Source organism: Lytechinus variegatus, chromosome 9 (genome assembly GCF_018143015.1).
Source record: "Lytechinus variegatus isolate NC3 chromosome 9, Lvar_3.0, whole genome shotgun sequence".
In the NCBI taxonomy this organism is placed as follows: domain Eukaryota; kingdom Metazoa; phylum Echinodermata; class Echinoidea; order Temnopleuroida; family Toxopneustidae; genus Lytechinus; species Lytechinus variegatus.
This window is the reverse complement of record NC_054748.1, coordinates 36,175,018-36,191,711: the sequence shown is the minus strand read 5'-3', so window position 1 is coordinate 36,191,711 and position 16,694 is coordinate 36,175,018. Positions and strand designations below refer to the sequence as shown.

Here is a 16,694-nt window from a genome sequence, read left to right as displayed (position 1 = left end):
CGGAGTAACACAATACAATCCAATAAGCGCCGTATTTATTTTGAACAATAGTTGGGCTCTCAAAAGTATTGTGGTCTATTTTGTGACCTCTACTAAAAGAAGTAGTGGGTCTATACGGGGGTCTACATTCTGCACATGGAGGGTACAGTTATGTAGTGAATCCAGGGGGGGGGGGTCCGGCCCGTGTGCCGGCCCCCTTTGAGAGCCATTATCAATTTTGTTAATGTAAATATGCCATTTTACACAAGTGTGCCCCCTTTGAAACTCACAACATGTATTTTAATGAGAATAATGTCGTTCATACCCAAATGAGGACCTTCACTTTAGCCTGGTAAACACCCCTTTTCAAAATATATTTGGTTATTAAAATCCCGGGGGGCACTTCCATTCACGAGTGGATACCATGCGCGACCATGGGGTCTCGAAAAGCACCCTAAACACGTAATTTCCATTTTCTGAAAATGCACCCCTTAACAAGTATTGGCGTTTGAAACCCTACCCTTTACAAGTATTGGAAACAAAACGATACTCTTGGCAAATGTTCCCTGAAATGAACCCCTAAATAACAAGTAAAGGAATGTTTTATTGTTACGGGTCCTTCGGTCGTCGGCTTTACCTTATTTGGTTTAGTACGACCCCACCTTCTACACCTCGCGCAAATCGGACCCCAAACACGAAGTGTTGGGGGCAAAAAAGACATCCTTTATAAAACATTCTTTGTTTTATCATCCCCGCAAAATTCGACCATAAAAACGTAATTTTCCTAGCAAAATAGATACCCTTTTTTCATTATTTTTGTGTTTTTGACACCCTTATCACGTTACGTAAAGTGCCCTATCGTGAAAAAGACATCCTTTTTACGTGTTTTTGTGGTCGCGCATGGTATCCACTCGTCAATGTAAGTGCCCCCCCCCCGGGATTAAAATGCACACAGAGATGGTAGGCAATAAATATAACTCGAATGTTTACATTAAGAGTAGACCTATCATGCCTATAAAGAGGGAATTTACATGCTTAATTAAAAATGTGTTGATAAAATATCATTCGAACGTTATGTTATAATCTGCTTCGCCAAGCAGGTTTTATGTAATATTGCTCTTTATAAAGGCAAGCATTAAACTACATTAAATGTCGAAATGTTGAGAAATATATTGGAAACAATATCAAAATGCACATTACGAAAAGAAACAAAATCAAGGTTCTAGTATGGGGACAAAACGAGAACAAGAGAACTACCCATTTGATGCTAATTGTAATTCCCCGAAAGCCGGACGTTGAAAATGACATGGGCCAGTGCATTGCAAGCTGTATTTAACGGCTTACCCCATTGTCAAGGTAGATTTAAATTACCCCATTCTTGATTGCGGAGATTACCCTATATTCTTGAACATATAGAGGTGGTCTGAGTGGTGGCGGACTTCAATAGAAAGATGACCTCTTGATTGGTATATAGGGTTATGTCAAGGGGAGATTATCACTTTGTCAGCGCTGGTGACTGTCTTGTTACTTTGATGTTCCCCGATGTGCCTTCTATTCGAAAACCGTGTTTGCAACTAATCCCAATTATGAGACTATTTGGCATCACAATGAAAGCCTAACTGCACCTTTTTCATAGACTTCGTTTGAAAATAAAATACTTACGTTTAAGGTAAAATTGGAATATAAGAAGGCGCTTTATAATATGTAAACCAAATATTGTCACTTTTAAGCTTTATTCTTTAAATCAAATGTAAAAATAAATGTAAAATAATCTCACAAGCCTAATCTAAATAGTGCGAGCGCGAAGCGCCCGTTTTTTTAATTTTCTTTTATTTCATGTATTTTGTCATAAAATAGCATTCTGGCAATGCTTCTGATCCTAAACGAGATGAATGAATTTAGTACGCATTGATCGTTCTGATAAAAAAAAGGAATCTGTTAACGGCTGCTCGTAATTATCCGTAAATTAAAACGTTACATATTTCAACAATTAGATAATGCGAGCGCGAAGCGTGAGCTGAAAATATTTACTTTTCTACCTGAAGAATGGAAGTTCTAAGCAATTTTTGTAATCATGAAAAAGGTACATACATAACTAAGTAATCGATGAGAGCGCGAAGCGCAAGCGGAAAATTTGAGATTTGTAGGAGAATTGTGAGTGGATATGGATCACATTTAAAAAGGAACATATATGATTCATTATTATTACTTTGAGTTTTGACATAGGGCCGGAAAATTCTAAGAACAATATTCCATCATATGAAAATTATGACTGTCTTCCTATTTCTCTTATCAAATCGCGAGATGAAACTTTTTGATATTCCATTCTGAAAAGGGGACAATTTATCATTAAATTAATTTATTAATCTAATAAGCCTAATCAGAGCGCGAAATCTGTCAATATTATAGCACTTCTATAATTATGAATAAGATGCATGAGTTGATATATTTTCAAAAATCAATGTGCGCGCAAATCGCCAGCCGAAAATTGTTGATAAACTGTCATAAAATGGAGATTTTAATTAGTTTGTAATATAATTAATATTGAAATTTTCATAACTCACCAATCAAAATGCGAGCGTGCAGCGCTAGCTAATATGTTTTCACAATCTGACATGAATAGGGATATTTTGATAACTAAAATAGAATACAGGAAAATAATAGGTACCTGACAAATCAAATTTTGTGAGCGCGCAGCGGGAGCAGAAAATGTTAATATTCAGACAATATTTTTTTTTTCAGAACACTTTTTAAAAATGAAAGTTCGATTTCCGAGTTAAAATATGTTATGTATATTGACTTAAAAATTTGATATTTTAAGTTCCATATGTGTAAATCACCTAAAAGGCAATGCGAGCGCGAAGCATGAGCGAAAATTTTATTTAATGACATGAAAGATTTCTTTTTAATTGTTTTTCCCTCATCTTATTTATTCAATCGTTGTCCTTCCTCCTATGTTTTTTCTCCTCTCTTTTCCTTTTTTCTTTCTTTCACCGTTTTTTTTGCTCCGCCAATAGAGGGAGGAGGGAGGGGCGGGCCCCTTGCCCCCCCCCACTAGATCCAACTCAGGAACAATCTAACAGAAAGTACTAAACAAGCAGATTCAAGAGAGAAATTCATTTTTTTTTTTTTGGGGGGGGGGGTTAAATAGCCTTTCCCGCCGCATATGAAGCCCCCTATCGTTTACAGCCTACTGTGAACTGTGCAACTACTTTAATTTTTGGTGAAATTCATTCTCTCTTTCTATTTGTTCCGTAGCGTTTAGATACATGTTTTGTGCTTCACTTGTAAGTGGTATACAAATAATGTAAATTCCTATTTATGGCGTGCGCTTCCCGATCTCCTTATCGAAATCAATATTAATGAAAGAGCACAATATTGTTCTCGCTCTAATGGAGGGGGGGGGGGTGTCAGTGTTCTATCAAGCAAAAGACGGAGGCCTATATGTGCATAAGTTCATACCATTGGTGTAATGATAAAGAACCTGATGAATTCTGTTTTTGTATATCAACGTTATCATAAAGTTAATACAAATGACAATCAATATGATTCAGACGTACACCGCTTTAACTGGTATAACATGCATCCAGAAATCGAAATGTCCGATGAATTCAAAACGTACGTAGCAGGAATGCCATGCAATTCGGATGTTACAGCACTCTAAAATTGGAATAATCTCGTATTACAAATGTCAATTTTGCTAAAAATGCACATAAACTCATAACTTGATAGACTCTTGGGGATGATATCGTTGATATAAGAATCGCATCGACCGCGATATGCAATCAATTTTTATACTGCATCGGACTTGACACCCGGGGGGGGGGAGGCACTATTAAAATCCCGGGGGGCACTTCCATTCACGAGTGGATACCATGCGCGACCATGGGGTCTCGAAAAGCACACTAAACACCCCTTATAAAAAAAATTGAATGGTATACCATTGACTACCATTTATCATACACCATTGATATACCATTGGAATACCATTCGCACAGCACCCACCATACACCAATGGTATACCATTCAAGCCTCAATGGTATACCATTCAAACTAATTTAAATAATTCGGACGTTACTATTACCATATTCATGAGCACCATTTACCATTCATATACCATTGATCAAACACCATTCACCATTGATCTACCATATGGCCACTATAGACAGGTTTACCATTGACCACCATTCACCATTCAGCCACCATTCACTGGCCTACCATTTACCATTCAGCCACCATTCACTGGACACCATTGGCCTACCAATTACCTTACACCATTCACCATACACCATTCGCCTACCATTCAACATACACCATTCGTGTACCATTCACCATTCGTGTACCATTCACCATTCGTGTACAATTCACCATCTGCGTACCATTCATCGTACACCATTCACTGTACACCATTCGCGTACCATTCGCCGTACACCATTCGTGTACCATTCACTGCTCACCATACACCATTCAACTACCATTCGTCGTACACCATTCACGTACCATTCACCGCTCACCATACACCATTCAACTACCATTCGTCGTACACCACACACCATTCACCATTGATTGACCATTCACTTTACACCATTCTACCATACACCGTATACCATTGACCTACCATTTACAGTACACCATTGGCCTACCATACACCATTGAACTACTATTCACCGTACACCATAGGCTTACCATACACCATTGGCTTACCATACACCGTACACCATTGACCTACCATTTACCATACAACACTGTCATACACACTATACTATTAGTCAACCATTCAAATAACACCATTGGTCATACACTATAGACCACAAGTTCAATGGTAGACCAATGGTTTACACTGAATGGTAGACAGTAGAACAACGATGTGCAATGTATAGTAGGCCAATAAAGTACAGTGAATGGTAGACCATTGGTGAACAGCATATCTCTGGGGTTAGTGGTAGGCTTAATAATGGAATAAGTATACACAAGAAAAAAATGAAAACAGTTACTTATTTCAAGAACGTCAATAAAATGTTTTTACTATAAGAAGTTTAAGTACAGCATAAATGGCACAGAGTATTCACAAGTATAGACTTTATAATTAAAGCACATAAGTTATTAATATATATGACTTAGCTACTCGTTGATATCTATACTCTGTCAATCTTGTTATCTAAAAGTAAACATGCATCAAGACAGAGTTTGATTGAAAAACACAACAAATGAAGGGCTAACATTTCCAAGAATAAACCTGTTCTCTCATATTGCTTTTTACATGGATTGAGTACTTGGCAAAACCACTGTTCTGCATACAAACCTGATACTTGTAATACACTAAACTTGATGTTAAATCTGTTGTGTGTAATTGCTTTCAACGACATTAATAAACATTTTTTTACTAATAAGTTCAAGTACAAAAGAGTATTGACAGGTATGGCATAAAAGCACCATATTATGAATACATGTGACTGTGCGACTCCACAAGAGATCAATGATTGCACTCCACATAAATATTATGTTAATCTTCCTATAAACAAACTTACATGTAAGACAGAGTTTGGACAACAAACTAATGAACACCAAATTTCGAAGATTAAACTCAAAATGTGTGATAGCCTTCACATGGCCAAATGAATAAAGGGTACCACACCTAGAAGAAATGAAATATCCCCAAAAGGGGGGAAAATAGTACTCCCAAATTGGTCTCTTTTTTCTTTTCACCTAAAAAGATATATCAATGGCATGTTTCTACATAGAATTGTTAAAAGGTATTCCCCGCCTAAGTATCCAGAATCCCTGATAACTTTCCTGTAGAAACAGACGCGATGCGGTTTATTGATAAATTGCATCGCGCAAAATACGGTTTCTCATAACCATCTCTCTGAGAGGTGGTTATTGCCATGTTAATCCGTTTAACTTTTCTGTAAAAACACGGGGCAAAATAGCATACGTGTCTGGCTTAAGTGCTTGAACCAAGAAGTGCGATCTTACAGTAAACATATATTCTGGCCGTTTTTTATCTCGCCAGCTGATCGCGAAACGTGTACCTGCTACAATGAGTGAGATCTACCATGAATTTTGAAAATTTTCCTAACGAGATGCAATTTTTGACATACCAAAATGCAATGTGAGGTTATAGGTTGAATTTTCCGATTTCCACCGTATTTGCGACGCGAAATGCAAGTTAATCAGATTATTCAGTCTGTAGAAACAGGTTGGTTTAAGAACGATAAGGTTATTCAAGTCCGGAAAAGATAAACTGTTTTTAATGATTTACTGGAGAAACACGCCAAAAGTTTATCATAAATACAATAATGATACATTAAGAAATAAATAATATATCACACATAGAAAAAAATATAATGAAAATAAGGAAAGAAAATTATTCAATTTGGAACACTAAAAAACAGAAGAAAAATAGAGACCTTTTTTGCAAAATATATAGAAAATAATATATACAAGATACCAACTTATTTCTTTTCTGTCTATTTTTGTTGTGTTAAATATGTGTGAGAAAGATTATTGTCTTACACAGTAAATTAGTAGTCAATCGTAATTCGAGTCCGGAAAAGATAAACCGTTTTTAATGATTTACTGTAGAAACACGCCAAAAGTTTATCATAAATACAATAATGATACATTAATAAATAAATAATATATCACACATAGAAAAAAATATAAGGAAAATAAGGAAAGAAAATTATTCAATTTGGAAAACTAAAAAACAGAAGAAAAATAGAGACCTTTTTTGCAAAATATATAGAAAATAATATATACAAGATACCCACTTATTTCTTTTCTGTCTATTTTTGTTGTGTTATATTGTCTTACACAGTAAATCAGTAGTCAATCGTAATTTTTTACAACCGAGCTTGGACAAAATTTAAATTCATATAATACAAAAAATATATAAATTGTGATCTTGTATATTCATGAGGACTTGCAGAGAACAGTTTTAGCAAAAAATAACAACTTTAATTCGTCAAAACTTTGTTAATCCTAACCAAATTTGGATGAGATTTTCAGTGTTTTTTGTTTGTCTGATGTACACTTTGAATTATATCACATAGCTTTCAGTCTCGAGTACCTCTAGCCCTTCAATCAAATTGGTTGGACGACCGGTTACACTTTACATATAACATAGTTATAAGGAGAATGAAGGGGACCATAGAAAGAAAGCATGAGAAAAGGGGAGATTTTGGTAGGGAGAGAATGAATCAGAAAAGGATCATGCTGAAAATTTCATTAAAATCTGATAATAACAAAGTTATTGAATTTGAAATTTAACAACATTTTGGTAAAAAAATTAACCCAATGTACACACGATCGTCAGGAATATTTGTTAGGCTTATTCTATAAAATGAAATAATTATTTCATATTTTCATACATGTGTGTATGATATGTCCCAAGTATCATATCATTATTTCCAGCAATGCATATCTTCACATTAAAGGTCTAGTCCACCACAGAAAAGATTGTTTTGAATCAACAGAGAAAATCAGGCAAGCATCATGCAAAATATTTCATCTAAATCGGATGCAAAATAAGACCCTCACTTTTTGTTTTGGTTTTCATTGTTTGAATTGTACAATATTTCAATTTTTTTACAGATTTGACAATAAAAAATAAAAATAAAACTTTATTTCATAGGACAATGAGGAGAAAATTATAATATTTCATATTTAAAAAACAAAGAAAAGTGAATGAGTGATGTCATCAGTTCCCTCATTTGCATACCGACCTGGATGTGCATGTAACTATTAAGTGAAATTGAGCGAAACTTAAAAATGTCATACCTTTCTTATTTTTCATCCGATTTTTATGTTTGATTTTTCTCTTTTTAATCAAATCAACTTTTTTGTTAGGGTGGACATGTCTTTGAAATAAATTTTCACTCCATTTTTTATAGTTCTCGGAGGACAAAATGTAAATTAGCGCGACTTCTTGTAATAAAATACAAAAGAACAAGTGGGGATATGACATCAGCTGGGAACGTCGTGGTCTAGTGGTTCTGACTCTCACCTTTCAAACAGAGGGTCGTGAATTTGAGTCCTAGCCATGGTGTGTTTTCCTTCAGCCCGAATTTCATCCACACTGTGCATCACTAGACCCAGATGAAGTGAATGGGTACCCGGCAGGATTAATTCCTTGAAGCTGTAATAAGAAATATTGGATGAAAACAATGCAAAGGACAGTATATTAGCTAAGGGTTCAAAATATGAATGCTTGTCATGTGTTTAAGCTTTCTTTAGAAGTTCATATATTTTTTAATATATTGAGAAATTTGCAGTATACTCTACCATTCAATTGAATGATACCAATTAACAAATATCAACAAAACATTTTGTAAAATATGATAAATAAATTTATATTTAACCATAGATGGGTAGACAATAACCTATTATATAATGGGAGGTTGCCCCAATGATGACAAATACCACAACAAATGAATACCGGGGGAAAAAGTGTCCACCCTTCCCCCCTCAGCCAACATACTGATTTTTTCTGGGGGGGGGAGGGGGGTGTCAGAAAAGACGTGTGCTCCTCTAAATAGGGATGACATTTGTCCTTTCTAAGGATTTTTTAACATTCCTGACAAGGTTTTTTTTTCAGCTATGCCACTGCAGGAATACAATCTGTTTTATCTCATGAAGCTTTGCATTTTTTTCTACTGAAGAAAATTCTTACACACCTACCTTTCATAAACTCCAATTGTTTCTTGTACACGGTACGTTTTCTGTGTTCAACACCCGTCGTGTCATTCCAAGATAAGGCTGGATCATCTACCTTATCATCCAGTGTATCCGTCGTCCAAACTTTGAAAATGAAATAAAATCAATTTAAGTGTTGTAAAATCTGCATGTATGTGCAGATACAAACAAAATTAGAATACTAATATAGTAATAGAAAAATAATGATCTTAGAACTTTAATGTTAAAGATATTTTTCATGGACCTCTGATTACCAGCCCAGAATTTAGGATAAAAATAAGGAAATGTGATAGTATTTCAGCGTAGTTCAGACAAGGCTGTATTATAACTGTGCATGCTTTATACTAGTAATAGCTATGTCATCTGAAATCAAATTTCTAGAGCAGCAATTTTCAAGAGGGTAATCGATGACATAAATTCAATTTTTCTGGTATTGACAATCGCAGAAGCAGATTCAAGTGGGCACATTTGACCTGTGCCCCCACCTTGAGAGCAATAGTTGATGTGTTTGATAAAAATGTGGCTTTCTTACACAAGTGTTCTCCCCCCCCCCTTCGAAAGTTACAGCAAATATTTATATTAAAAATATTGTCTCATACAAGAGGATCTCCTTTTTGGTTTGCTTGTTATTTAAAGTTTCCTTGGGAAAATGTGCCCCACTACCCCCTTTGAGAAATCATGGATCCGTTCATGGACAATCATATGCCAGTGGATGAACTCCAGACGTTTTTTAGGCAAGTTTTGATCAGTAAATAAATAAAAACAGATAAAATGTGATCACAGGACAAACTTAACTTTAAAAGAGGATAAAATTTACTTTAAAAATTGATATGCCTAGCCCCATGAAAGGATCTAAGAATACCCTCCGGCACTAATGCAGTTTCACACCAGCCAACTCACAGTGAACAATTGTGTACAACGGATAGCGGAGCGTGAACGTAGCGGTCGTGTACATTTTTGCTTATTACATGACGTCATCCAGCCACTGCCGAGAACCAATTTATGAATGAAAATATAGTAAGCATGCGCAGTGCAAGCCTTTTGTTTCCCCACACAGAATTCCACCAAAACAAGTGTGCAATTCCCTATCACCTCGTACCAAAATCGACCTAGAATTTCAATTTTCCTATATTTTATATGAATATGAAAGGTATTCTCGGAGGATCTATTTTCTCACCGATACCGCACAGGTAAGCGAATTTTGAATACTTCTTGCTTTTCCGTCAAAATCTTACGAATTAGCGTCTATATGTCATCGTGTTCCTTGGAATTTGTAGAGTCTATCGCAACGTGCATAAAGTCAATTGGCTTCCGGGTTTTGGAGCGTCGCGTGAATATGCATGAAATTGCAGTTTCGATAATTTTCGATCGATACCGGAGCGATCCGATCACGAACCAAGACCATTTACCGTGTACACAACATGACCGGATATCGTTATCGATACTTCCGCACGCAGTCCAAAGGAATTATTTTTGGGACCACGTGGTCATGACGTGATCTGCGCTATTGACCAATCAGCGGTCTGATCGAATCGCTGTGCGGAGACGATCTATCCGTTGTACACAGTCTATGGACAATTGTTCGTTGTGCATGCAACTTCAAGCAAAACTCCCCACCAGAATTGTCTACACACATTTTGAGATCAATACACAATATGCCCACCACTTTTCAAAATATTGCGGATCGCTTGGATTCGCCGTCATGTTGATATGGACCGAAGTTATGCGATCAAAAGATTCGCATGCGGCATGCTGGCAGTTTGTTTGCCACATGTTAGCATGATTTGGTTGCTAACTTCAGTCCATATAAATATTACGGTGAATCCGAGAGATCCGCGAAGTGATGTCTACGGATTAGATCAACCACGTCGAGATCGAAGACTAATTACAGCCATTCCCAATATTTTGAAAAACGGTGGGTATATTAACATCGAAATGTGACTGAGAGACCTGTCATGACATTTGGGAACAAGTTTTGGTGATGAGGTATGCTGGTAATCGGCCGGTGCAAAACTGCATTAGCGCCAGTTTTCTCTGCATATTTATTGCAGCCTCTGTAGAAAAATTGAATAGGAATCGTTTGTCGCTCCGTCCAGTCACAGTTCCACACACAAAGTGCACATTTTACCATTGAAATAGTATGTGCAATGAGTGGTGTGTACAGTGTAGCAAAGTTATAGACCTGCGTAGCCTTTATTATTTTTTAAACTTTAGGACCCTTACCATGTTTCACCTCCATTTTATCTCATTTACCAACATCTTTCAACAACAACAACAACAAATTATAGGCCTAATTTCAAAGCAATATTTGTCGGCAAGTTTTCAATTTCAGTAAATTAACGTGTGCACTAACGGTCTATTTATTCACAATTTGACAGTCTTGACATTAGCATTAACAAATCACGAATTCAGTGTATTCAGAGATGGTTTTTGTAAAACATTGACAATAAACATCAGGCAATATGAGCGAATTACTATTCAATGCTCGCCGATCTTAACTCTGCCAATACAAAGCATAAACCATAAGCACTCCCTATCGTCAAAGCCACGTCCCGGCCCGTAGAGCAGCGGCCAGCGCCAACGGGGCAGTGACGGTGGCAGTGCAGTGGTCGTGCATGTCGTGGCAGTACAACGACATCTAACATTTTGAGACAATTTGAGAAATAAATCAAAGAAAATTGTTATAGAACTTACTGTTATAGCCTTCTACAAATGACTTTGAAGTTGCTGTCCGAATCTGACCCGTGTTCCTTTAGTTTTTGATGAATTATCGACGGACTTATCAACAGCAAAACGGTAGTACCGGTAGATCGAGTTTTCTTTTTCAAATATTGCACTTGGCGGTTAGACGTTCGCGCGTGCGTAGTGCGAGAACAACACGTATAATAGAGCTACCTGGCAAGCAGCCAAGCGGCCCCTCTCGCCAAAGCATATGGGGGGGGGATAAATTATGACAAAATATGGGGGAGGGGACTTCTTCGCCAAGATAAATACACATCCCGATATGGGTGGGGGGGGGGTGAATTAAAACCAAATCAGGGGTGTCTTCTTTTTCCTCTCGATTGGTTCTGGGTTGGAAACCATGATGGTGTGAGTGCATGCCACTGTTTTCCTTGGATCTTGGAATCTATGAAAAAAGTTTTCGATCCCTTCACTTTTTTTCCTGTTCTCTATGTTATTTTCTTTTTTATTTTCGTTGTCTTTTTTTCTTTTCTGTTAATCTTTCTTTTCTTCTTTGCCTTTTTTCTTTTCTTGTTTTTTCCCCTTTATATATATATTTTTTACTCACTCCTCTTCCCTTTTAATTTGCTTTTGTAATGATTGAAATTGAGATTTCATTCAGTAGATTTCTTTTCTGTTACATTGTACTATACCCTGTATGGCGGCAGGGAATTTTGATAGGGGTGAGGGAGCAAGACCATGTGGATAAATCATTTCAATCAAGTAATGCCGGCCTATATACAATAGCTCTCCTCTTTATAAACGCCGTCCACAAGTGGGAAAGAATATTTAGAGCCTAAAATAGAATTAGAATTTTGGAAATATCATTTGTAAAAAAAGGGTGAAATAATTCATGATTGGAAGCAGCTATAATAGCGTACAAATGGGTCAGATGGGGCTTTTGACGTTGCAGACAGACCAAATCAGGGTTTGCGGATGGGAATTTGATAGAGGTTGGGGGACCAAGACAACCAACAGTGAATTCATTTTTAGCAAAATATGGGGCATTGCAAGAAACTTGCAATCGAACGCAAATCAATTTCAGACTCCAAAATCATGAGAGTCATACTTTTCATTGCAAACTTGCAACTGATCCATAAAAAATCCAAATTGATATGTTCTAGATAAACTTAATGTATCATCACCTGTAAATTTGCATCTGATCGAATTTTGGGATTGATTGCAAATATCTTCTTGGAACACTAAATATATAGTTCTTTTTATAAAAAGCGGCCATAAACAAGCAAAATGATTATAAAAATAGAATAAAACTTATTAATTAAAAATTAAAACCCTTTTTATCAAAAAAGATTTCATTGACCGATTGATTTTATTTTTGCATGATTTTATTTTTGCATGCACCCATTGCATCAGATTTAAATTTATGTACAATAGTAAAATATAACAAATTTATAATATTGTATCATAACCACTGGATCAATAATATTTAAACACATATAGACCTTTTACTTAATAAGGACAAAGACAATTTAAAAGAATGCAAGAGACCATGTTTACAATCATGAGCGATTACACTTGATTTGGGGAAGCTGCTCGCATAAAAGTCACAGGTCAAATATTTAATTAACTCTAAATACCTTTTAATCTTTGATATATTTTCTTTAAATCTTCGGAATTATGTTAATGGGTAATGCAATTGGGGATATCATTCAGCATTAACACAAATGGCATTCATTAGGCAAACACCACTAAGCCACTGTAGCTTTACAATTATCCAACATGATTATATTATATACCACTAGGCACATACTACTAAGACACCATATTGATACCAATCATACCATTATAGAGGCACATACTACTGAGACACCATTGAATACCACTGAGACACCATTGTATACCACTGAGACACCATTGGGTATATAATGGTATACCATGCAGTCATACCATTAGAGGCACATACTACTCAAACACCATTTGACACCACTGAGACACCATTGGGTATATGGTATACAATTCATCATACCAGTCATACCATTATAGAGACACATACTACTGAGACACCATTGAATACCACTGAGACACCATTGTATACCACTAAGACACCATTGGTGCATGGTATACCATTCATTATACCGGTCATACCATTAGAGGCATATACTACTGAGACACTATTGAATACCACTGAGATACCATTGTATACCACTGAGACACCATTGGATGTATGGTATACTATTCATCATACCAATCATACCATTACAAGCACATACCACTGAGACACCATTGAATACCACTGAGACACCATTGTATACCACTGAGACACCATTGGGTATATCATGGTATACCATGCAGTCATACCATCAAAGACACATACTACTGAGACACCATTGAATACCACTGAGACACCATTGTATACCACTGAGACACCATTGGTGCATGGTATACCATCCATTATACCAGTCATACCATTAGAGGCATATACTACTGAGACACCATTGTATACCACTGAGACACCATTGGTGTATGGTATACCATTGATCATACCAATCATACCATTACAGGCACATACTACTGAGACACCATTGAATACCACTGAGACACCATTGTATACCACTGAGACACCATTGGATGTATGGTATACTATTCATCATACCAATCATACCATTACAAGCACCTACCACTGAGACACCATTGAATACCACTGAGACACCATTGGGTAAATGGTATACCATTCATCATACCAATCATATCATTAGTCACATACCACTGAAACACCATTCGGTATATGGTATACCATTTACCATTAAATAAACTACCAATTACCATTAAGAACTTACCATTGAAACACCACTTAAATACCATTCGCGTACCATTTACCATTCAGATTACCATTCAACTACCATTCGGCACCATTCAAATACCATTGGCGATTTTTATAAGGGAAGTAATTTCCATATTCTGAGAATGTACCCCTTAACAAGTACTGGCGTGTGAAACCCTACCCTTAACAAGGATTGGAAACAAAACGATACTCTTGGCAAATGTTCCCTGAAATGAACCCCTAAATAACAAGTAAAGGAATGTTTTATTGTTACGGGTCCTTCGGTCGTCGGCTTTACCTTATTTGGTTTAGTACGACCCCACCTTCTACACCTCGCGCAAATCGGACCCTAAACACGAAGTGTTGGGGGCAAAAAAGACATCCTTTATAAAACATTCTTTGTTTTATCATCCCCGCAAAATTCGACCATAAACACGTAATTTTCCTAGCAAAATAGATACCCTTTTTTCATTATTTTTGTGTTTTTAATAATTAGATTGCAATCCATTCTCTTTCTTTTTAATCTAAATATAATCTATGTCTTTCAGGATCATGATATGAAAACCCTTTTATAACAAACATGATAAAGGAAAAACGCGTCTCAAGTTATACATGGTTCATTGCCTCAAATATACCAATCATCTTCGCTTGTTAATGTTTACATTATCACTGATATTATTCATGTTATTCGTATTATCATGTCCATTAATATCACTTCAAAGTTCTAATTATCACCATCATCATCACTGTTATCATCATCATCATTCATTCATTATCTATTTCCAATCGTTCTCCAGTATCAATTTTATAGTTTATATCATTAAAAAATATGAAAGATAATAGTAATGATTATGGTGATGTTGGTAATCATGAACATTATATCCGTTCTGTGAGATAATTTATGCGATTTTACACGCTAATCGCTCCTCGATGATGGTGAAAGAAATCTTTTAAATAGGACAACAGAAGTCGGGATGGTAGTTACTGCATACACGTACTTTAATACACTACATTATTACAAAAGATTCCCCATCGGGCGGGCCAACGGTCTTTTGAAGTAGGTTTATCTATTGAAATTACGACAATAATCACGACAGCGGATATGGGGGATTAAAGACTGTGAGCGTCTAGCTCTCTCATTGTTTTCTGTGGCGAACCCGCTGAGCATGCTATTGTCAATGATTCTCTACTATACGGGTGAGTGATCTTGCTCTTTCATGATCAGAGGCCTGGGCAATGACTAAGAACAGTTCGATGAGTATCAATGCCAAGCAATCCTGAAAGGTCAATAATGTTCAATTCTCTCGATGGAGAAGTTTATATCATGGCCCTATTTGCTTTGGCTTTTAGGCCAGTAAGTGTACTAACTAATATTAGTTATAAATAAATAATCACGTTCCATCTATTTTAGAGTAATGATCTAATGCTAATATATCACTCTACATATCTCCCTGCAGCTTACGGCCCCATATCTTCACCCGTGAAGTACAGAATTTTGAAGCTTAAATTATTGAACATAATGGCATCCTAGTATTGTAATGATGTAATCACTGCAATATAGATAAAAACATTAATTTAATTCTACTCACATTGATTTTACTTTAGAACAAACTCACCCCCCCCCCTCTTCTATTTCTTCTCTTTCTCCGTCGTTATTCTTCTTTTCCACCTTATTATTCTTCTTGTTCTCATTATTCGCCCCCTTCTTCATATACTCTTCTTACTCCTCCTTTTCTTTATCTTTTTTTCTTCTTCATATCCTTAGTCGTCTTTCATTATTCTTTTTCTCCACCTCATTCTTTTCTGCTGCTTCTTTCTTTTCCCTCCTCCCCCTTTTCTACGTCTCCTCTCTTCTTGTTCTTCTGCCCACCTGCTCTTCTTATACGTCTCCTACTGCTTTTCCTTCGTTCTTCTTCTTTTTCTTCATGCATCTCCTTTTTTTTCTCTATCTTTGTTTTTCCTCTCCGTATCCTTCCTCATCTCTCATTATTATTATCATCCCTTTTTACTGCTCCCCCATTCTACATGTACGTCTGCTTCTCCTTGGTAATTCTCAGTCTTCTCCTCCTCCTTCTCCCACCCGATCGATTCATGAAGATGAAATTATAATGAAATAATAGAAATGTTAACGAAGATAATACTTATAATAGAGAAATGAAGATGATTGCGATAGTAACAGCGGTGATGACGATATCGATAACTATGGGAGGTTATAGACCATGAACAGCACAAGATATCAGGAGCAATTTTAAATATGATTACATGACGATTTCGATACGAAATATTTGTCATAAATCTAGATCTAGTACATTAATGTGCACTTCAGGGGCGGATCCAGCTTTCGCCAATAGGGGGGGGGGGCGATAAATATTTTCAGCAAAATTTTTCTCGATTGGCCGCCATAATTCTATTTTTTGTTGGTTTTTCAGGGGGTAGTCCTAACTGAAAACTGAAGTTTTAAGTAAATGTTAGTTTTTATTGTTATAAACAAGATAAGGTTTCTCATGTGGTCATA

At 36.3% G+C, this 16,694-nt stretch overlaps 1 long non-coding RNA gene across 1 annotated transcript; it reads right to left on the bottom strand.

The window, feature by feature from the left end:
- Nucleotides 1-8,104: 8,104 nt before the first annotated feature.
- On the bottom strand, nucleotides 8,105-11,411 carry LOC121421710. The gene is made up of 3 exons (XR_005971029.1): nucleotides 11,371-11,411; nucleotides 8,662-8,781; nucleotides 8,105-8,119 (listed from the first exon to the last, which is right to left on the bottom strand). It is a non-coding gene; the product is annotated as an uncharacterized LOC121421710 (long non-coding RNA).
- Between the last annotated feature and the right edge of the window lie 5,283 nt (nucleotides 11,412-16,694).